The sequence below is a fragment of the Cottoperca gobio genome, chromosome 9 (assembly GCF_900634415.1).
Source record: "Cottoperca gobio chromosome 9, fCotGob3.1, whole genome shotgun sequence".
NCBI classification, from domain to species: domain Eukaryota; kingdom Metazoa; phylum Chordata; class Actinopteri; order Perciformes; family Bovichtidae; genus Cottoperca; species Cottoperca gobio.
Genome location: NC_041363.1, coordinates 18,068,643 through 18,090,963, shown reverse-complemented (window position 1 = coordinate 18,090,963; position 22,321 = coordinate 18,068,643). Strand labels below are relative to the sequence as shown.

The window sequence follows — 22,321 nt, the reverse complement described above, 5'->3', positions numbered from 1 at the left end:
GAAAGAAAATAAACTTAAATTCATCATAAACAACTGATAATATCTGAAATATTGATTCAACTAGTATTCATATATGAAGCTTTTATAAAAAACAAACATGTATCATCCTGAAGCATGACGTGAAGGCAAGTTGTTGATTTTAAGAAGCCATAAAGATTAGTGCACATATGTGTAATTTAGAATAAAGGTTTGTTTGAGTGGTGGGAGTGTATTCAGAAAATGTGGTAAACACCGCACCCAGCCAGGCTTGCCCGGACACGAGACTAATACAGAATGTACTCATTATCCTGTGCGACAAAAGCTAAGCTGCAGTTTGCTTAATTAATGGCTTTTACATACTGTTTGCCAATCCATCGGTTAATTGCGTAACTCCAACAATGTACATTGAAATGTCACTGAGAACATAGTAACATGCATGTGACCTGCTGCAAAACCACAATATTTGACTTTTTTTTCCTGATCTAATTGTTGTTTATTATAGCAACACGGACTGTACAATAAATAGTACAGGAGCAGCCAACCGGAACTCAACATGGTCTGAGAGGACTCCAGGAAAGCAAGAACAAAGAGGATCAAGTTCCTGTAATTGTGACGAAACTGTGATATTTGTTGTGTGACTGTTAAAAGCAGACGGTACATCTGAAGCACAAGATGTTGACAAGTGGGGTTGACAAGTGCTGATGTGAAGAAATAGTTACATTTACGAGCTTCTGAACAGGGTGTTACACCTGAATAAAGAAATGAGTCACTATTTGTGTCAAATTTGATCATTGAATAAAAAGAAAATAGGAGGACTTTGGTGAGAAGATCACAGATATGACGTGAGAATCAACCATTGAGATGATCCATAGTGGTGTCACGATATACAGGTATTTGTAATTTGCCAAAATAGAGATAAAGATGAATTTGACTAATACAATTATTATTATCTTTCAATTTTTATATAAATAGCATGATAATATCGTTATCATGAATTCATTCATTATCGTTCAATAATCGTATAGTGACAATCTGTTATCCTGACAGCCAGGGTGCAAAATTAGTCCTACATTTTGGTCCATCCTCAAAATGGTTAGTGAATGTTAAAATTTGACCAGATTGCCATTGTTTATTTGGCTAGTGAGTGATGCAAATCTACTAGCCTCTTGCATACATTACCACTATGTGGTTGGAATATTTATATATAGGTTAAACTACCCAGCAGTATATCAAATCATTTAAATCATCTATACCTTTACCAGCTGCAACATTAAAGTGATATAGGCCCACACAATAATGCATCAATAATTATAATCCAGTATTTTATTTAATATACGGGATATGTATTATAATGAGTATTTAATTACCGCTTACTTCATTACTTTTGCTTTTGGTACTTCAGGCTGTATTTTGATGATACTTTTGTACTTTTCACTTAAGCAAAAGTTTGAATGCAGGACTTCTACTTGTTACTGTATTACACTGTAGTATTGCTACTTTTACTTAAGTGCTCTGATGAAGGTCTGTTAGACTGGAAGTTCAAATAAAGTGTAACACAGCGTAGCTCTAAGTGATATCTCTTTTAGCAATTTACTTTCACAAAGATCTGAATACTTCTTCAACCACTGGTGATGGTTCCTCTGAAGTGGGAACAGCTCAAATGCACTATACTCACGGCTTGATTAATACGTTCCATAAAGTATGGCAAACATTCCTGGACTGCTATGAAAATGTCTAAAAGAAAACTAACTTAACGCCTGTATATAATAACTACAACATTGTAGAGTCCCTTTTTTTTTGTCAATGTGAAGATTAATATAGCTCTCACAAATTGTATTTAGTTTTTTGCTTGTGTGTGTTGGCCAGTTCTTCAGGGGGTGGAGTTGGTGGCATGAGGACACTTGGGGTTTTGAAATTATATGTAAATGTTTGAAAACACAATATTAGCATTTTAATATATAAATTGTTATTTCATCCTGGGGGTGAGCATTAAAAGAGTCCCTTATAAGACTTTCACAGGATTATGATGACAGGAACAGCCACACTGGATTTGTTGAAGGGAGTGTATGTAGGGAGATTTGGCCAACAGGCTAAATTATTTTTGGTGTTGTCTTGTAATCTGTTACGTCTGTGGACTTGTGTAGCTTGAGAAAGTGTAAATGGCTGTGTGAGGTCCCGTGTGGAATAATAAGGCAGGCACAGCCAGGCATGGATGAAAAACAGAGTTCGTAAGAGTCAGTTGTTCCACCCATACACTGGCTGAAAGGAGCAAAGTCATGTCTCAACAAGCATTTATTCAGCTCAAAAGGGAAATTATTTCTCAGATCACACACACCAATGCTCCTACATAATCATCCATTTTCCAAAGGGGTTTCTTCCTTTAAACTTTGGATCATTTTTTTAAGAAACATTCGAAGTTGCTGTGTTGTTTAATGATTATATACATTTTTAAAGAAACTAACAAATCTCTACTTCTGTACATTAATTAATGTCACACACTTGATTCTGGTGTAATTACCCTCCAAACGAACCCTCCCTTCTCTCTCCCACCCACTGTTGTTGACTGTCTGGGCCAGTTACGTAACACATTTATGCTTTACGCACGTGGCCACGGCAATAATAGCTTGCAATGTTTTTGACGGATTAAACATTACCATCGACAAAGTGATCATAATGTTTACACGAAAACCATATGTTACCTCTGAGGGGTAGAATAATGGCGAGGTCAAGGGAGATTCTGGTTAAATAACCGATTTTTTTTTCTCACCAAAATGACTGCCACACCAAGACGGATTCCTCTGCTCAGCACGTTTAAACATAAACATAATCCACAATAAAAGCAGACTATTGGGAGGGAACAGCACCATTGGTTTGATCTTTACGAGATGCGAAGGTACACTCAGTTACTGTACTGTGCATGATCTGGTTGTGTCATCTTTGCTCGGAGAACATTATTTTTAAGGGCTTTTTTTTTTAGATTAAAAAAACGTGAGTATGTTTGGACATTGTAGATAAATATCCCTAATGTTAAAGAACATGTTAAGATATGCAAACCACTTTATTATGTTCTGAATAAAAATCAGATTTACATATAAATGGCTTGAAAATATATGCTTAAATTAATATTTAACCAATTTGTTCATTAAGGGATATATCCCCAAACACATTAATAGTATTAAGTGTATTTTTTCCCTCTCCTACATGAAGTGATTGACCACTACTCCCCTCTCTCTCTCTCTCTCTCTCTCTCTCCCTCCCTCTATCCCCCCTCCTTCATCCCATAGCTGTCATCCTGAGCAGGGTTGAGACGACGGCTCAATCCCTAAACGCCCGGATGAGAGCAGCAGTCAACATTCAGGGCAACATGGTCGCATGAGTCGTCCGACTTGAGGGCAACCATTCCGGGGGGACGGCAGCTACTGCTGGAATCTGTGACATTTTCGACGCAGCCCACGGAGAACGCGGTTCTGGGAAAATACAGTCAGAGATAGAGGCGTGGAGGCGGAGAGGGACGGCACATTTCCCCCTTGTGGTGTCCTATTTCGTTGGTAAGTACATTTTGTCTGGCAAAAAAACCCGCTGCCCATGTGTCTTTTCCCCTTCGACGGGGTTTCGATCTTGTTTGGTCACTTTGCTTGCGCATTTCTTTGTGGTGAGCGTCTGTGCGGGCTGCATTTAAAGGAGGAGGAACGGGCCTGGTAAGTGAGAACACCGCGTAAAATAGAAATGTCTGTGTACTTGAATCAGCTGCTGCAGCTCATAGCCACGCAGTCTAAGGACTTGTAATTATGTAGCGTTGACAGGCATCGTTGTAAATGTTGCATTTCACCACAAGTGGCTACATTTTGTGTTAGTGTCGTGATATTGTTGCCACTGGTCGCACGCAACTAAACGAGTGAATGGAGCTGCTACACGTGTGAGTCCACTTCCGATAGAGTATCACAATAGCACCAATTCTACAGACACTCTCAGGCGGGCTATACACCGGTCTAAATCACTGGAAGAAACGAGCAATTGGCCCAGAGCACGACTTTCAACGAGCATGTAATTACTTCACTGTTAAGCACGCGAGTTCATTTTACTCTGTTGAGCTTTCCGTGCACCGAGCAGACACTGTTGTCGGGTCGACAACTGGGCATGCGCAATGTGCACTACCACTACCGCCCCATTGCCCAAAAATAATCAAAAAGTTAGAACTAACCTATCCCAAACATCTCTGAAGTGCCTCGGGTCAATTCACTGAGTTTCAGGCTTTTATTGTCACGTTGCTGGTGTGTCTACTTTGATATTTAACCCTGGATGGTCTCATTGTTTTAGTAGGACACACAGCCAGACAGACAGCACATGGAAACAAACCTGCTCATCTACAGATATGTATCTGCCATGGTAAGCCAGGCAATTATTGTGACCGACAGTACAGTATGTCCCTGGTGGCGACCAGCCCTTTTGTAATGTGTGATCCTCTTCTTTTGTCACCATGATAGATAACTATTTCCAAAAAAGAGAAATCTACAACATACCACAGTCAACATAGAGGGGTGGAAAGAATAACAGGAACAACTTGCACAATGACTACATTATTTATATGAATTGTTATTTAGCAGACACTCTTACTTACAGTGAACTAACTACAGGAACAATCCCTCTGGAGCAACTCGGGGTTAAATGCCTTGCTCCGTGCTGTTCTATGTGGAGGCCCTGATGCCTAACCACTAGACCACCACCAGTTGTGTTAAAATTCAAGATTCGAAAGGTTTATTGTTACTCCGGTTAGAATCGGGTGAAATGCTTTTGCTGGTAGGCACCATTAAACACAAACAATAAATAGTACATATCAAATATAATAAAATAAAATATACATACATTAAAGTAAAACAATGCAAATGCAGTGGACATATCAGAATTAAAAGTACTCAATGCAGAACAATTATGGATTTGAGTATTGTGATGCTGCATTAATGTGTAAGCAGCATTTTACTGTTGTGGAGCTAATTGTTACTAATCTTAATTTGTAAGGTAACTAATTATGCTGTCAAATATTTGTAGTGGAGTAAAACATACACTATTACCCTCCTAAAGAATTTAACAGAGTTGAAGTATAAAGTATCATAAAATGGAAATACTCAAGTATATCAAATGTGTACCAAAGTAAATGTACTTGAGACACATTTCACTACTGTAACGTAGACCATACAACATTTGCCTTACAGTAAAGAGTGTTTTAACTACAACAATATTTATTGTATGACCATTGTTAAGATTGCAATATATTGTCACGTGTTGTTTTGTCCACTCCCCAGTTATTCCAAAAAGAATGTCAAAATCAATTTTCATATAATTTTCTTTATATGTCACATAAATGTATCTTATCACAGGGCCTATAAAGGCAGAGGAAGTCAAGCAGCCAGAATGGAATTTGTGAGTTAATGATTAATCTGCATATTACGATAAGAAAAGGAGAAGAATCCTGCCACTCCCTCCCTCACATACTTTTATTTTAGTTGTTTTCTCATAAAAGAAGTGTGTTCACACAGCATGGGCTCATAAACGGGAGGATCACTGTATCTTGTCCAGCCATAAAGTTTAGAAGAACGATATGAAATCGTAATATGATAAGATCCATCCATCGTCTACCACTTATCCGGGTCGGGTCGCGGGGGCAGCAGCTCCAGTAAGGAAACATAAACTTCCCTTCTCCGGGCCACATCCTCCAGCTCCAACTGGGGGATTCCGAGGCGTTCCCAGGCCAGTGAGGAGATATAATCTCTCCATCGAGTCCTGGGTCTTCCCCGGGGTCTCCTCCCAGCTGGACCTGCCTGGAACACCTCCCTAGGGAGGCGCCCAGGTGGCTCCTTACTAGATGCCCGAACCACCTCAACTGGCTCCTTTCAACGTAAAGGAGCAGCGGTTCTACTCAGAGTCTCTCACGGATGGCTGAGCTTCTCACCCTATCTCTAAGGGAAACGCCACCCGTCTGAGAAAACACATTTCGGCTGCTTGTACCCGTGATCTCGTTCTTTCGGTCATGACCCAGCCTTCATGACCATAGGTGAGGGTAGGAACGAAGATCGACCGGTATGTATATATGTATATATGTATATATGTATATATGTGTGTATATATATATATATATATATATATATATATATATATATATATATATATATATATATATATATATATATATATATATATATATATATATATATATTATATTCCTACATTGTTTAGAAACATACCCACCTATCTATGAAGAAGTAATAATGCAATGGCACAAGGAATTATTTGCAGCTCCTCACACACCCTTCACTTGTGTTTTTACCTTAGCCACACTATTTGTAGAACTCTTAAAAATGGATTTGTACAAATTCAAAGTTCCTGCACCCACTCAGTTTAATCTGTTGTTTTGCATTTGACGCCGCCTGATTTGCTTTTCAAGAAACATTTCCGGTTAAACTTGTGTGTTGAACACCAGCAAGTCTCACTGCAGTGACGTTTTCTCATTAGACAAAAACTAATATTACCATATTACCACAGATTCAATTTATATTTCGACTGTACTTTGACCTGCCCTTTGTAAGTAATCCTTCTGGAGAAAAAAACAATTGCGGTAGAGTGATTCACACTAAATTGGCAGTTCCATGGACCGGATGTAGCCACAGCTTGGACCTCACCGTCAATAGAGTCTTTTATGCTCACCCTTAAATCCAAATGCTTCATAACAGACACAAAGCAGTGCACATTTAAACAGCAGTTAAGTCAGGCAGCTTAAGCTTGTGTTTTGGAAGTTCTGTGTTGAAGCTGGTTGTCAGTGGAGGAAGGGAGGTATGTGCACGTTGTGTAATGTTTTCATGTTCAACACAATGCTGAGAGAGCAGAGTCAGACCAGTTTTCATGGAGGTGTGTCCTGCTTTCTCAATACATGTGCACTGGCATTTTTTGGTTCTATGAACTTTATGCCATCTATGACTCAACCTTTTGTTCCAGGTCAATGTTAAATTCACTTTTTTAGGTGCTCCGTGATGAAAATGTCCGCCATGAGCGTGCAGGTCACACGACATTACTTCACAGACTCGCTCTGGGGCGCCTTTTTCTCAAATACTTTATATACTCTGTTTTCTCTATTCAACAAACAGCGGGACAAGATTTATCGACATAGTCGGACTCATGATTGTAGTTACAAAGTCATATTTTCATAATCAGGGAAATACAAAAACAAAAGAAAAATGAACAATAATGGTAATCTTAAATATATCTTGGATGTATATTTTAGATTGATGTTTTGAGGTCAGTGCTGATATCTGTATTTTAGAATTAGATGGACAAACATGGTAATGGAGACACAGTTTCTAAATCACCATTCTTGCACTGCAATGTCTTCTTCCTTATCGTCTGATTTATCGGTCTAGCTCCAGCTTTAGACTGTTTGTCAGACAAACAGATTTTCTCTGTTATGTTGACATCTTTAGCCATGCGAGTGACACGGCCTGAGGGATGGCCGTGTCAGGCAGTCCACCACTGTGGTCCAGACCCAAATATCTCAACAATTATTGGATGGGTTAAGATGACATTTTGTACAGACTTGCATGATCCCTAGAGGATAAATCCTAATGACTTTGATGATCCCCCTGACTTTTCCATTAGCGGACTTGTGTTTGGTCTCAGGCCTCCCTTAGATTGGCCTCTTAAGTTGATTGCTGTGTTTCGGAGCACTTGTCCCAGTTGTTATAAATGGCGGTCAGGGGACTGCTATATTTTATCCTGAAGAAGACAAGAGTGCTGGAATTTTGATCTGCATTAGTTTCCCCATTGTTTTCCCCTTGTAGCACCACCACCAGGCAGACATTTGTGGTTTTGAGTAAAATATATTGCTAAACTGCAAATGTTAGCATGCTAACATGCTAAATTAAGACGTGTTAGCATGTAGCTCATGGTACCACTGTGCCCAAGTACAGTCTCACAGAGCTTCTTGCATGGCTGCGGATGTTTAGACTAAACGATTTGCTGATTAATGACTGGATAATTGACAGATTAATCAGTACTGACATTTTTTTTTAGTTGCCCTACAGCCGGCGTAACATAAGCTGCTAGCACAACTGATGGATGGATTTGTGTTTCATATTATATATCTTTTTACAAGTATATTTTCAGAATTTAGAAGTGAATTCACATTTTCTAAGGAGACCTGACCTTGATCTTGCCGATCAACATGAGACATGAGAAAAAGCAATGCATGGAAAATGCACTGGTTTCCATGACGGTAGGGCCCCGTGCAGGCTGGCCTTTCTGCCAGTGGGAGTGTCCCTGTCTCTGTGGGCGGAAAGACAGTTGGCACCGGGGCTGGCAGTGTCACAGTCGGAGAACAGTCTGTCTCTCTGATCGCGGCCCACCTCGCCCTCAGAGCACAATCACACTGTTATGTCTGAGCACTCCTTCGCCATGGCAACATCACATGATCGCGTAGAAAGATTGGGGGTGTGTGTGTGTGTGTGTGTGTGTGTGTGTGTGTGTGTGTGTGTGTGTGTGTGTGTGTGTGTGTGTGTGTGTGTGTGTGTGTGTGTGTGTGTGTGTGTGTGTGTGTGTGTGTGTGTGTGTGTGTGTGTGTGTGTGTGTGTGTGTGTGTGTGTGTGTGTGTGTGTGTGTTTTAACGGTATTGCTTAAACCATGCTATTGCGGATAGACTGGTTAAGCTTGTCATTGATCATATGGAGCTGATAACGTCTTTTAATGTTTATTTAAGACGATACACTGGACAGAAGAGGTCGCCCTGCGAGGGTTGTTGATAGGGGAAACGGAGAAGAGGACACATTAAGGTAGTTGTTAGTGATAAAGAAATACGCTGAAAATGAACTTCAGAATAGTAGTTTTTCAGATATCACAGTCCCGTGGGTGTCTTGATGATTTTAATTTCAGCAGTGCTTCAGGGTCAGGGCACCATTAAAGCCTGGGAAAAGAATCAAAAGAATTTCAGCTCTTAATTAGACTACTTAAAACCACGGCTTCAGTTTTGTCCCAGTATTTAACCAGATCGAAGTTGCCTGGATGCAAGAAATACTTGAGGTTGCATTTATACACTAAAGTATTTGTGGTTTTGTACACCACGTATATGTATGCAGCTGGTTTCAGAAAACTCCTGTCTAGTAGCAAGCTTACAGACGATAAAAATGCTGGCATCCCATAATGCTTCTCTGTCTTCCTGTTACCACTGTCACGTAGGCCTGCATTCTTGTTTGACCTAAAAGTGAGCCTTAATGGCTCATAATGCTGAGATTCTTTACCGACATGTCTTCGCAGAATGATTGCGGTATTTGTGAACGTTTCTGCTGTCAAATATCAGCATTTACAGTTAGCATTGACTCAGTGATTTAATCACGCTGGCAACCATATGCTTCCTGGTAGTTTTCCCGTCTTGGTTGCTTTGAAGCAAGACACCCTCACTTAAATTTTGGGAGGGTGATGCTTACAAGAAAACCTCTATTCTTTAAGTTACAGCCTATTTAAAGACCTCTAATTCTTCCTATAAAAAGGAAACTCATATCACCTTGCATGTGAACAATTAGCCATTTATTACCTGAGGTAGCGTGTGACTGCTTATGCTAGCTGCATGGTTTTCCCTGACCTGTTGTGTGTTCTTTGGCTGCGTTTGTCCTCTCCACTCGGGCCATGAGAGCCAGTCGGTAGTGTTTCTGGTGGCCTTCTGTAAGCGGCAGGGTCTGTATCAAAGTGCTGTCACACAGAGCGTCTCTTGTTTGGGTGCTGGCCTGGTGTTAACTATGCTAATGACAGGCTTACTGCTGAACTGTGAGGCATTGTGCTTTTTATTTATGGGAGGTAGAATGGACGTTATTTCCCTGTTCTTCTCACTCAAGTACATTTGTTCTGGAGCACCCAGGGCTTGCTTGACTTTAATGAGCCATGGTTTTGCCATTAAAGTCAGGGGTCAGTTTTGAGGCTTTGAAAAACAATACGCACTATAGGAAATATGGGGAAAGTCATTCTTGGCATCTGGGATGATTTGTCAAGTCATGTCTACAACACTTTTAGTTATTTGTGTGTCTGGTCTGTGCTTCTGTTACCTACAGATGGCCTCTGAGCTAGTTTTCACTCAGGAAAGGATTGGCAAAACTTTGAGTGGGCTGCAAAATATAAAAAAACAAATGATTAACATTATGTTTTATAACTAGGAAGTGGGAGGTTTGGTGAAAATGAGATTTTTTTCTCTTAAATGTTTAAAGAGTAGTAATTCCAGTGTGCAAGAATCTGATCTGGAAAAATTTACACTTTCATGGAGTTTGAAGAAAATTGTGATTCTTTTGTGTGAACATAAACTTCTTGCGTGTAAATATTTTCTCAATTAATTCTACAGACATAACCTCATAAATAAGGCATTTGTTTTTTATTTTCTCTTTTGTGAAAAGGGGCTAAGGGGTTTCTTTTGTCCTTGTGAAAGTTCTTCTGAACTTGTAGAAATCGTGATGTTTGAACAGGTGTGAGCTCAAATGTCCATTTTAACTCTGCACTCTTAGTGCGGTGAAGGGCGTGACAAGTCACAGAGATGAATCATTGACCTGTGTGATCCGGTCTACGCTGTTGTGTTGATAATTTTACCCCCCTGTTTGCATTTGATTGTACGGATGGGGCAGGGCTCCATGTAAGGATGAGCAGCTGGCTGACTGGTCACTGCACACACTCATGTGACACTGCTATTTCTAGCCAAATCATTCCTCCTCGCTACTGCCTTTAGCAACAAGCGCGAGTGGTGGATATGTGACACCTCAGAAAGCTGCGAGGCTGAAAGGTTGGGGCAGTTTGTCAGAAAGAGTCCAGTCGTATCTATAAAGAGGGCCACTTTGTGTGGGTGACGCCACGCTAGGTAGAACAATGGCACATATGAATGTCAATTATTCTGTTCGAGCTAAGAGTGTAATGAATGTATGCCGTATATCTGTCAGGTTCTAAGTTTTGACTTGGTAGCTTCCTTAACAAAATATTTAAAAATCAACTCAACACTTTAATTGATTACTATAGTTACTGTGACATGTCATGTGACAGTCTAGTTGGCTTCCCAATCAGAAATAAAACCCGTAAGCACCCTCAGCGCTCCTGCACGTCCGTACTGTAATACCTTTCTTTGCTGACAGGCTTTCAATTTTTTACATTTGGTATTGAAAGTTCACACACGAATGAACTGCAGGATTATAAAGTAAATGATGTCTTTGATTTCACCTATGAGACATTTAATTGTGCAGTGTTGAGAAACTACTATTGTAATCACAAATTGTATGATGACTGCACTGAATCATGTCATTACGCTTAACAAGCTGAGACTGCCTAATACGGCACTAGAGGACAATAGTTTGCTTTTTAAAGAGAATTAATCCGGGTATTCAAACTGAGTAGAGGATATGATAAGTTCTCTAATAAAGGTCTCGATGCCCTCCTTTTTAATAATGGTAAATTGAATAATTGGCCATCATTAGATCTCTGATAGTCTAAACTGAGAAATGTGCACAATGTTGAAACGGAGCTTGAAAAAAAGAATGCACTGGTACCAAAAATACATCTACAAGAAACCCCGGGGAAAACACTGAAAGTGGAGTGTGCAGAATAAACGGTCCTATCCCTGAGCAAAGATGCTTTTTTTAAGGGAAATGTCAGGCCATTGAACTATGGGAGACAAGGATTAAATACTATCAAACATCTCTAGGGTTCCCAGCACTGAACAGTTCATAATGTCCCCCCCCCCCAAAAAAAATAATAATAACACCACCCAGTAATACTGAGAAGGCGACACACTTGTCAACAATGTTTCCTGTTGCCTAGGGCTGAACAATAAAAAATAAAAAAAACATTATTATATTGAAATGTGTAGGAGTGCATGCACAATTACCCGTGTCTTATTAAGCTGCAAAGTGAAAGTTTTAAGGAGGTGAAATAACGCTTCAGGCTTGTGTTGCTGTTGTTCATAAAAGACCAACATAGCGGTTTGTCTTTTTGTACATAAAGCGATCATGTAGCTGGGCAGTTGTGGGCACAGACAGCTGATGGACAGAGATGTCTGAATCTCCCAGTTAAACTTCCAAGCACATCATGTCATTGTTCAACACCTTTTAAAATATCTGCGCTCCAGACCTCCAGGGTTAGGGGCTGTGAATCAGTACGTCCTTGTCAGTCTGTGAAGCTAATGTTAGCTTAAGCAGCTAAAGCCGCTGTCAGTTATCAACGCATTGTCAAATGTGACTTACAAGCGGTCATTTGTCATTATTAATCAAAGTGGCCAAATAAACAATTTATCAACTAATATAAAGCCATTTTTGAATGTTGGGATTACATTTCATTAACTATTTTAATAAATATGCTAAAGTGGTCAAACTGTCTAAAGAAAACTAGGCAGTTTTACTTAGAAGTTGACTTTGTTTGTTGTTTATGTACACCACAAATACACGTTTGTAGTTTAATTAATAGAAAACATTATAAATATAAATGGCAATATAAATCACAATCAGTTTGATAAATTCCTCAAATCAATGGCTGAACCCACTGATTACTTTTACGACAGTCTGAAGCAGCTACTGTTGGTTTTACAGCAGCTTTATCTAGAGAAGATGCATCTACCTAGAGACGCAAAGTGAGCTCTTTAAAGTCTGTTCTGCTATAATGCAACTATGTTTCATACAGCGCCAATGATCGGGTCTTTATAAAGTCCTGTCGTGGAGAAAATAAAATATACAATATATTTAAAATGGTGAATTACTTTCGTAGAGGCAGCTGTTTATCTCGGCAAGTTTTCAAGGAAAACAACTGCAGCCTACAGCTCACAGGAGAGTGCAGTAAGACAAACTAAAGGACAGCAGTAATCTCTTGCTGTGGCAAATACTGTACATGGAGTGCTTTAAATAGCATTTATAGCAAACACCATGCATTTAGAATTCTACTGGCACATGAAACAAAACGAGTTTCACTGTGCCCCCTCCTGGTGGGGCAAGACCATGTTCTGATTTGAGGCGATGGGTGGAAAAGTCTGAAGGAAATTATTTATCCTAACAGGATTAGAGGTGACCCAGGCAAACCCAGCCTCCTCCTCATTTACCCTCCATCACCGGAACACCAGCAGACCACTTGTCACGTTGAGTTTCCTTCAGCGTTGAGCATGCTGCGACAGCACTCAGACACAAAGAAAGTAGCACATGCCACACACAGCCTCAAATGATGCTTAACCCAAAAATATCTCTTCCCTGGAGTCACTGCACTGTATTAAAACATGTTTTGTAATAGTCTGAACTGGCGGTTTATTGTAGGCAAGCATTTCAGTTAAGTGACAGCACAAGAGGAATAATACATTCAATGATCTTCTTGTTGTCACTTTTTGAATACTGCATTTGGAAGACGCACATATTTAGTTTAACTTGTAGAATAAGTCGAGTCGGGTTGTAACTTGATTTGCAAACTCGCCAAACAAATGGTAAAATCAGTACTTGTCCTTTTAGAGTTGAAAAGGACCGTGTGTGCGTGCTATAAGTGTGCAACACTACTGGCAAACATGTGATAGATAACACGGGTCACACAGTGTGTCATTTTAAGATTAACTCATTCATGCTTCAGAAGTAGTAGTAGCAGTAGTAGCAGCATGGATCTAACTCTCCTGCCAGGCAATGTTTCTACTCGGTTTACAATTCAAGATTGTGATTTTGTTGGTGCACAGATTTGTTCAGCGTCCGGAAACCTGCCTGTGGACTGTTCTGTTTCTATCTTCGTCAATCTTTTGGGAGTGAAGCTGAGTTTTTTGTAGTTCAGAAATCTCTCAGCTAGCCTGGACCCGGCTGTTGCACAACACAATATCCTCAATGGCTTAAAAATCTTCATGTTGAATCGAGCTTCTCTGGCAAATTCCCATATCTGGCCTAAGGAGAATTAGAATTTCTGTTTTTGTGTTGATATATTCTTAGGTACATCATGTACATCTTCCCTAGAGCGAATACAACATACACGTCTTCTCCTGCAGCGAAGACATGCTGTGCTGAATTCCCCAACAGTTTTGCAGTATTGTTTTCAAATCTGACCAGTTTTATTCCCCTCCGTATTTCATGATGTTGTAAGAGCACAGATAAGAAAAGTGGTACATTTGTTTTTAAAATAAACAAAGATAAGATTCAAATGAGGAAATCTGACCACAAATACAGTGCCAACTCTTTTTGACAGTTTTGATACTTTGTGATATGGACACAATTCAGGACTTACGTTCAATACCTAACCCTTGTAAGGGTTGTTTTTTTTCTATCGATTGCAAACTTAAAAATCGGTTGAGATTGTTTCTTCCATCGGTTCGTAATGTCTCCCTTGCAAGACCCCTTGATGCGATTAAGGCCCACTGCTGAAGTCGTCATGTGAAAGTCCCCTCCCTGTTGTGATCGCTCTAAGTGCCATTCTTGCAGCTCGTTCTGCGGCATATCAGCCGCGGCTAATGCTAGCAGCACGTTTTTCTGCAGTACTCTTAGTTTTCACTTAGAATAACAGTGCTGGGTTAATCCACTGACTCAATGACTCGGCCTAATCCAGCCAGCCTCGTGTTATTTCTTCCGCTGTGTGTAAACTGAACGCAGACGTTAAACGTACAGTTAATACAGTGTGTGTGTGTGGGTGTGTGTGTGTGTGTGGTGTGTGTGCGTGTGGGTGTGCGTGTGTGTGTGCGTGCGTGCACAGGTATGTGTCGGTGCATTCCTGCAAAGTGGTGGCAGAGCTAAGGGACAGTGTGTCCCCCACCGCGGCCACGTCTCCCACTACATGCGCACAGCAGCAGGTCTAATCAAAGCACTCCATAATACTGTTAGCTGGGTCATGTGCTGGAAGCCAGGATTAAGAGCAGGAGGGCACAGGCCACTAGATCCAGCTTAGGAGGGGCGTTCTCTCTCGTTCTCTCGCTCTCGCTCTCTTGCTCTCGCTCTCTTGCTCTCGCTCTCTTGCGCTCTCTCTCTCTTCGTCTGCCATGGTCACAAATGTCCGTGATACTGTAGTTAATAGAAACTAACATTAATAAATTAATAATAATTCATATTATTTAATTAATTAATAGAAACAAACATGCATTTTCATAGTATACTATATTTGAATAATATCCACAGGTGGTGTATCAGAATACTTTCTTTCATTACCTGCTGAATTATTTCTCCTTTTAATTAAATGGGCCCACAAACGCATATTAGGCGAGCAAAGCAGATACTTTAAACTATATTTATGTGTCTAATTATTTAACCTTTTGCCAACTGCTGTTCCACCTTTAGTACGATAGCACTTTGTAGAATGTTTCCCATACTGCTAATATACTATGTAACACATGTTTTGATGGAAAAGAAAATACCTGTATTTAAATTGAACAAAGTACAATACACAGCAGAGCACCTCAGAATGTATTTTGTAATTAATTAGTTTTCTTTTTCTCAAATAGTTCAAGTAACTCCATAAGATAATCACATGATAGTGATATGTCTGCATTTTTTGATCTCCTCTGAAGAGGACACTTTCAGGATTTAATTGGTCAGTCGGCAGTGTAAGGTCGATGGAAGGCCATATTGGAGAAGACGAGTTGTATTAAACCCCATTAATGTGGACGTAGCCTAAAACATCATTAGCCATGTTTGTACCTCTCCAGTCTCATAGAATTTCTTGATCTTTTTGTGATGTGTTTTCTGCACTCACTAATTCCAGCACCCACTTTGCCCCAGTAATACATTTTAATACCGCAGAGCATGCAAACATTAGATTACCAATCTCAGCAGTCGAGAAAGAGGTTGGCAAGTTGGAAGTCCTCACAGTGCTTTGCGAGTAAATTTCTCTGCGTTCACACCTAACATGAGGAAAGATCAGGAGGGGAAATCAAATGAGGAAGCAACAGGGGTGAAGGGGGCAGTCGTTGCCATTGGGCACCTACGCTGATTCGTGAAAGAGAACTGGAACTGTCCGGGCTGAAGCTGAAGGGTGGGAGTGGGGTGAGGAAAACAGAGAGAGGGTCAAGGGTAAGATGACTCCTACACTCAAGAACATGGAGGCAGATGGTTGAGAGAGAAGAAAGCCAGACTGCAACCTCAAAAAGCCGCTAGTGTTGGTATGTACAAGGCCTAATTGTGTCTGTAGTCCTGTGATGTGAAAGCTAGCCAACAAAACGGCCCCCTTACTGTTGGTAATAAAGTAGTTGGCTCTGTATTCATCTTTGAGGCACATGTTGATTGGTCAATTAGAATCCCTGTTGTGAGCATGGTTTATTCTCAGAGGTGATTAATAGTTTCTAAAAGCTTTATTTTGGGAACTACATCCTTTGCGATGCTGCTCTTTTAACCCTTGTGTTTTTTTATGCATGTGTGATTTGGTGTGTGCGCACGCTCAGCTGGACGTTTCTAGAGAATCATCTCAAAGCCCAGATTTATTTGACTAGCTAACGTTGAAATGATGTATTTTTAAATGTTCACTCGTGTGTGTATTTTTCATATTTTCTTATATTACTCTCGTTGTAATGCTTTAAATAGGTCTACTTTTATGGACCCGTTATTAAAAAAAACACAAAGTAAAAACTGTAAGCACAGTTTTTGTTATTTAAAACAGGTTGTACATACACTCAAACAGAGAGCAGTCACTTTGCCATTTTAGGGTGAGGCAGTCAAACCCATGCACAGTCTCCAGTGAAACCAGAGAGAGCTGACCTTACAAGAGTATTTAAACATAAGGCTTACTCAACACTGGCAGCCAGAGGGGGGGCTCGATTGTTTGCTGTTGTAACACGGCCGGCTTTAGTGTTGCTAAAGGCTCAGATACGTGTTCAGTCTATGTGGTTTGAGACTGACGTTTCTCTGATTCTGTCGTCTCTTTGAAACTCAATTGAAGAAAGTAGCTCGGCAACCGCACTATTAACACCAACACTGGCAAAGACCATGTCTGGTGCCACTGGAAGAAGACGATTGAGTGGCAAAGTCTCACACAGCACCGAGTGTTGTCTGTGAATTCACAGTATACATCTGTGTAAAATGGTTAAATGGATGGAGATGGTTAACTCGGCGTGACTGTTGGCTGTTGTTTACATTTGTCGTTGGTGGTGAGGGAGTGCCGATGACACAAAGCCTGTTCATCAATCTATTTAATCATCAAGTTTTAAATATACTCAGATATTCTAGGCTAATATTTAAATCCAGTGTTTCCAAACATAAAAGTACAAGTACACATTTGACAACCAAAATTACATTTGAAACTAAAATAGGCACCACATGCTTCTTGAGTCAAACCTAAGCTATGAAGGGAAAATAAAATTCATAAAGCATTAGGTTAAGAGTTCATTTTGATTCACATGAAGGATCGTGTCGGTTTTGCCTTGCGACTTAAGTGATGGCGAGGAGTCCTCCTAAGATGATAGCTCGTCTCTAAAAGTGTTCTGAAAACGAATGATATAGCTGCAGACCCGCATCAGTTTTTGACTGATTGCCTGTGTGCTTGTAATGGCCGTCAGAAGCAATCTGAAGGATTACCACAGTTACTTGCTTCTTGACAACCTGACTTAGTGCTGCAATGCAGACCCACGGCGGTGGAGAGAAAATAGAAGTGTGTTGTGTGTGTGTGTGTGTGTGTGTGTGTGTCTTTGTGTGTCTTTGAAGTCAGCGTTGAGGGTGACATGCTCTACACAGTCATGCACGCTGTTGTTGTCATTCTTAAGCGACCCCCGTCGTGATCATGGAGGCTGACTGATCGCAATACTGTACACACTATGTGTGTGTTTTGGTTCTAGGAGAGAGCGCCTCCCTACTGCGAAGCACAGAGTCAGAGGCAGCAGGTGCAGCTGACGCAGATCAGCTTTTTAGCAGGCAGGGCCAGTTGGGGGACAGAAAGGGAGAGAATGAGCGAGAGATGATAGAGCAGAAAGCCAGATCAGACCTCTGAGTGGTACTGGACAAATGAATTTATCCGTCCCATTCTAGTACTTTCACAGTATGTGAGAACAAAGGCAACAGGACCTGAACTTCCCAGTGGCACCAGACATGGTCTTTACTTCAGTGGTGTACGTGAGTAATGAGTGTGAGTATATGGTTTAAACAGTACAAAGATTGTGTGGAGGTCAAGCAAGAAACTGTAAGACTTACAGAATGTGTGTGAAGTGGGTAGTTTGTGGTTGAGCCAGACAGTTTATTTATTTTAAGTTTGAGAAACTTTTATACAGATGTCATAACCATTTAAAAAGTCCAGAATAGTGTGCTGCAATCATGGTTTAGAACAAAAACCTGTGAGAAAGCTTTAACTCACTTACTTCTCCTGCCTCATCTCTCTTAGACTAGTTCTAGAAAGGCTCGTTAAAGGAGACATATACAGTTAATTTTCAGGATCATACTTGAATGTTGGGTTTCTACGAGAACATGTTTACATGCTTTAATGTTCAAAATACACATTATTCTTCTCCTACTGTTTGTATATTCTCCCTCGGCTTTAGCAACGTGTCTCTTTAAGCCCCCCTCCCTACAAAGCCCAGTCTGACTGATTAGCTTGCAAGAAAAATATGGCGCGGCGGTATATTCTAATGAGCCTGCATGTAACATAGGAAAGTGAGAAAATCTGTTTGGCTTGTTGAATCCCACGTTTTGTGACCGAGGCAGCCCGAAAACAAAACATGGGATTCAACAAGCCAAACAGAGTTTTCTTATTTCCCAGTTTGTGGGTTGGTAGGCACTCCAGATGGACCCAAATGGATGTGCACAAGCACTGAAAAAGAACGTTTTTCATGATATGTGACCTTTTTAATACACAGTAGTGTGTAGGACATTTCTTGCCATTCTACTGTTGAACTGCTGAAGAGAAGTGGACTCTGGCTCAGCTCTGAGCCTGCAGTGACTCTTGTCCGCACTCTTCATTGTGTCAAAAGCTGTCTCTGCCTGCCGAAAGCAAGTCACATAAAGACATACTGTTCAGCATGTCTTTGAATGGGACAATTGTGGCAGAGAGAGAAAGGCAGCTAAAGTGATGGGTGGATCGCAGCCAAGTAACAGTGTTGAGATAGTGTGTGCACTTGTGTGACGGGCCTCTGTGTTACCAAGAAAAATGTCCCAAAGTGGCTCTGCTCATTTCATCATATGCAGTAACAAGCACCGTAGATGATTATGTAACCCAGAGCTCGCAATGTTGCGTTCCTCCTGATCATATCAGTATTTCGGTGCCAAAATGTGCATTTCATATTGACCAGAGTAAATGTGTACCGAATGCCCTTGATCCGTCGGCATGCTTTTCAACACAGCGTCCTCTCATCTCCCCCTCGTTCTTTCATCCTCCTCCGCAGTCATTGGCTGCCTCATCTCTATCTGTCCATCCTCTCTGCACACAGACAGCCAGTCAGCGGCAAACCTCTCTCACCGACATTTATCATTGGCTGGCTTGTGCTGTGAATGCGGATACTTTCCTTTAAGAGGCAGTCTAGACTCAGCTGGCTGCTCGGCTCTCGCTCGCTCGCTCCTTCTCTCTCCTGCAACACCACCACAACCTGCTGATTTCTCACTAAGCCTCTGCTTCCTTTCACTCTTCCTCTCCTTCCATCAGCTGTGCTCTTCCACTCTCTCCTCATAATTTTATTTCCCGTCATATCACATTCTCACCCACCGGCTTTAATTCCCGGTCCATTTCTTTTTCAGCCTACCATTGTTCAATCTGTGTTTCTCTTCCCAAATACTGTTATTTCTGTCTTTGGTATTCATTAATCTCCTCCACTATCTCACCCTCCACTGATGTGAGGAGACATGAAGGTGAGTCGAGTTGATTTACAGGCCTACTTGCCTGTTTTCCGTCTTATCCATACCTCTTAACTTTATAAGCCATCTGGTAGAGGACAACTGCAGGACTGTGTCCTTGGAGGCACGGACTGCAGTTGTGTATGCTTCAGGTGTATCAATTAGCCAGCGAAGTTATGATGCTGCTATGAGTCATCATCTGACGCTGCATGTATGTTCTCTCGTCCTTTCGGCATGTGCCTAGAGATGAAGGGTTAGTTGATGAGAGGAGGAAGGGGGGCTTTTTGAATCAGCGCTTGGATAGTGCAGCCGTGTGTCAATGCAGACTGTAGCTCGTGACACAGTGTTTTGCAGCAGCTGGGGCTGTGGTGCAGTGGCATCTCAGGCAGATTAATGAGCACGGTACAGCGTTGAATGATCACTGTAAGTTTTTCTTCACAGTCATGGCACACAACACAACACATGCTTCCAGAGGTAACAGGTAAAATGTTCAGGTTGCAGCTGGATAGTTGAGATTCTCTTCAGTTTATTTTTATTTATTTTTATATTCTCCACATTTATGCATCTTAAATGTGTCCTCTCGACATCCTGATGAAATATTTCAGCATAAATAACTTGAAGACCTAATTCAGTCTTCCCCACGTTGTGTTTTTTGTGTCAGTGCCCTCGTGTGTTGTGTTTTGCCACCTGGCACCCACAGGAAGAAAATGTGTCTGCCAGAAATAATCCTCAAGAGCATGTTGCCTCAGAGAGTGCCACTTTCAAGGGTTTTTATTTGGGGGATCTTTTTAGAAGGGACAGTGGTTTATTTCAAGCTGAGTATGAGATGGTGAACGGATGGCATTTAGTAAATAGTGGTTTTCTACTTTACCGTACAAATTGCTTTACTTTGTATTTGTCAATTTGAGGTCCAGTGTTGACTTACACCACATGTGGACAGAAGGAGCAGAGAGGTGAACCGGCAGTAATTAGTGGACAATCTGCTCTACTTCCTGAGCAACAGCCACCTCTAGATAGTAATGTTTGTATTATACTAACACCAAAAAATTGGCAAAATTAGAAAATCTCATGAAGCTGATTAAGAAATGTTGGGAATAATGAGATGTATAAAGTTTCAAAAACATAGTTACATATGCTTATAAAAAAGAAACGTCACCTCAATATTCTAAATTGCTCCATCAATCTCCCATTTTCTGGAGTCCCTGGAAATGTTTCCAAAAGTGGTAGCTGCATTCCTTCATTTTAACGAGACCCAAACAATGTCATGATAAATTGTCAATTAAAATCCTGTCATAAGTGTCGGAAATCACTCGGGCAGTATAATCCAAGATACCCACACTAAAATATTGCCAGATGTGCTTCTTGCATAAAGTCAACTCATGGACATCTCATGGTGTCTTTAAGTATATCAGTGTGAATAACAGCAATCAATGCGGACAGCTCCCACATGCCTGGTGGTCTCAGGTTCAGCACCTTGGACAGCAGTCGAGACACTTTAGTGCACAACGTTATATAAGATTCACCTGAAGGGGAGGGATTTGGCAAAGCTGTATTTCACTGTAGGCTGATGTTTTTTTAATTGTTTCAAACCTTAATCATAGCTGAATATTTTCAGTTTTTTTTAACTCCCTCTCGTCCTGTTGTGATCCAGAATCCTTCAGACTGATAAAGTCAGATTAACCTGAGCTGCAGCCCCTTGGAGATCATCTAATATGTGCAAGGCTCTCTGATGCAGGACTAATATTTTAATTCCATATGGACTTTAAAGTAAACCTTTTTGTTGTGTATTAGAAATGATAATTAACCATGAACATTTCTTTTTGTGCAGTTGTGAAAGCAGCTGGTATGAAATGTGTGCATGTCTAAATGTTAACTACATATCAACGTCACCAGCTTTTAAACTTTGTCCCTCGAGTGAGTCTTTCCTAAATTATTTTATTTAGCAGACAAGTCATTCCTTCCCTCCAGGAGTAACAATTGCTTTTTAAATTAAATTCAGCATTTTACTGTTTCATTTCATTTTCAGCAAAACAGCAACATAACCATGTTGATCATTCTCATCCAGTTGAAAAAATAACCTTCACACAGGTTGCATAACATTTTATGCAACCCATTTCTTTATGCAGTATACTCTTCTATAGTTTTGCTTTCAACATAATCTTCTTTTCAAGGTCCTAATGAATCATTCATTTAGCTCACAAGCCACACAGCTTGATTGTGCAGCCTGAGGTGGCGAGGACTCCTCTAACATACTGAAGATGATATAGCCAATCTATTGGCAAGAAATGCATTTCATAAAAGCTCTGTTTAGCTTACATCACACACATGACTCTGAAACTGTACCTGGCGCATACTGTGTTCTCTGAATGTTTGCTGTATGTACAATCAATATGGAGCAAGTCATGGCAGGATTAGCTATTCAAGGACATAAAGGTCATATACCTCTTCATATGTAAGATGTACGAACATTCCCAGGCTGAGTTATCCACGTTCAAAACGTGCGGTAGATATTCTTTTTAAACTTTTGGCAACAGTTTGGAGGATTCCTTCTTTTTGAAGACACTGTCTCGCAGCCTGGATATGAATGCAGCCTGCCT

General features: G+C 40.7%; 1 protein-coding gene across 6 annotated transcripts in view; it reads left to right on the top strand.

The window, feature by feature from the left end:
• Window positions 1-3,271: 3,271 nt before the first annotated feature.
• Window positions 3,272-22,321, top strand: part of slc20a2 (solute carrier family 20 member 2) — a 40,961-nt gene continuing 21,911 nt past the window's right edge. For 3 of the 6 annotated variants that reach the window (XR_003832801.1, XM_029439683.1, XM_029439679.1), the window contains exon 1: window positions 3,272-3,527. The gene's annotated coding sequence lies outside the window, so the exon portion shown is untranslated. Of the gene's footprint in view, window positions 3,528-3,547; window positions 3,678-17,827; window positions 18,031-19,577; window positions 19,740-22,321 lie in introns of those variants that run through there. The other 3 variants (XM_029439682.1, XM_029439680.1, XM_029439681.1) reach the window with 3 other exon arrangements.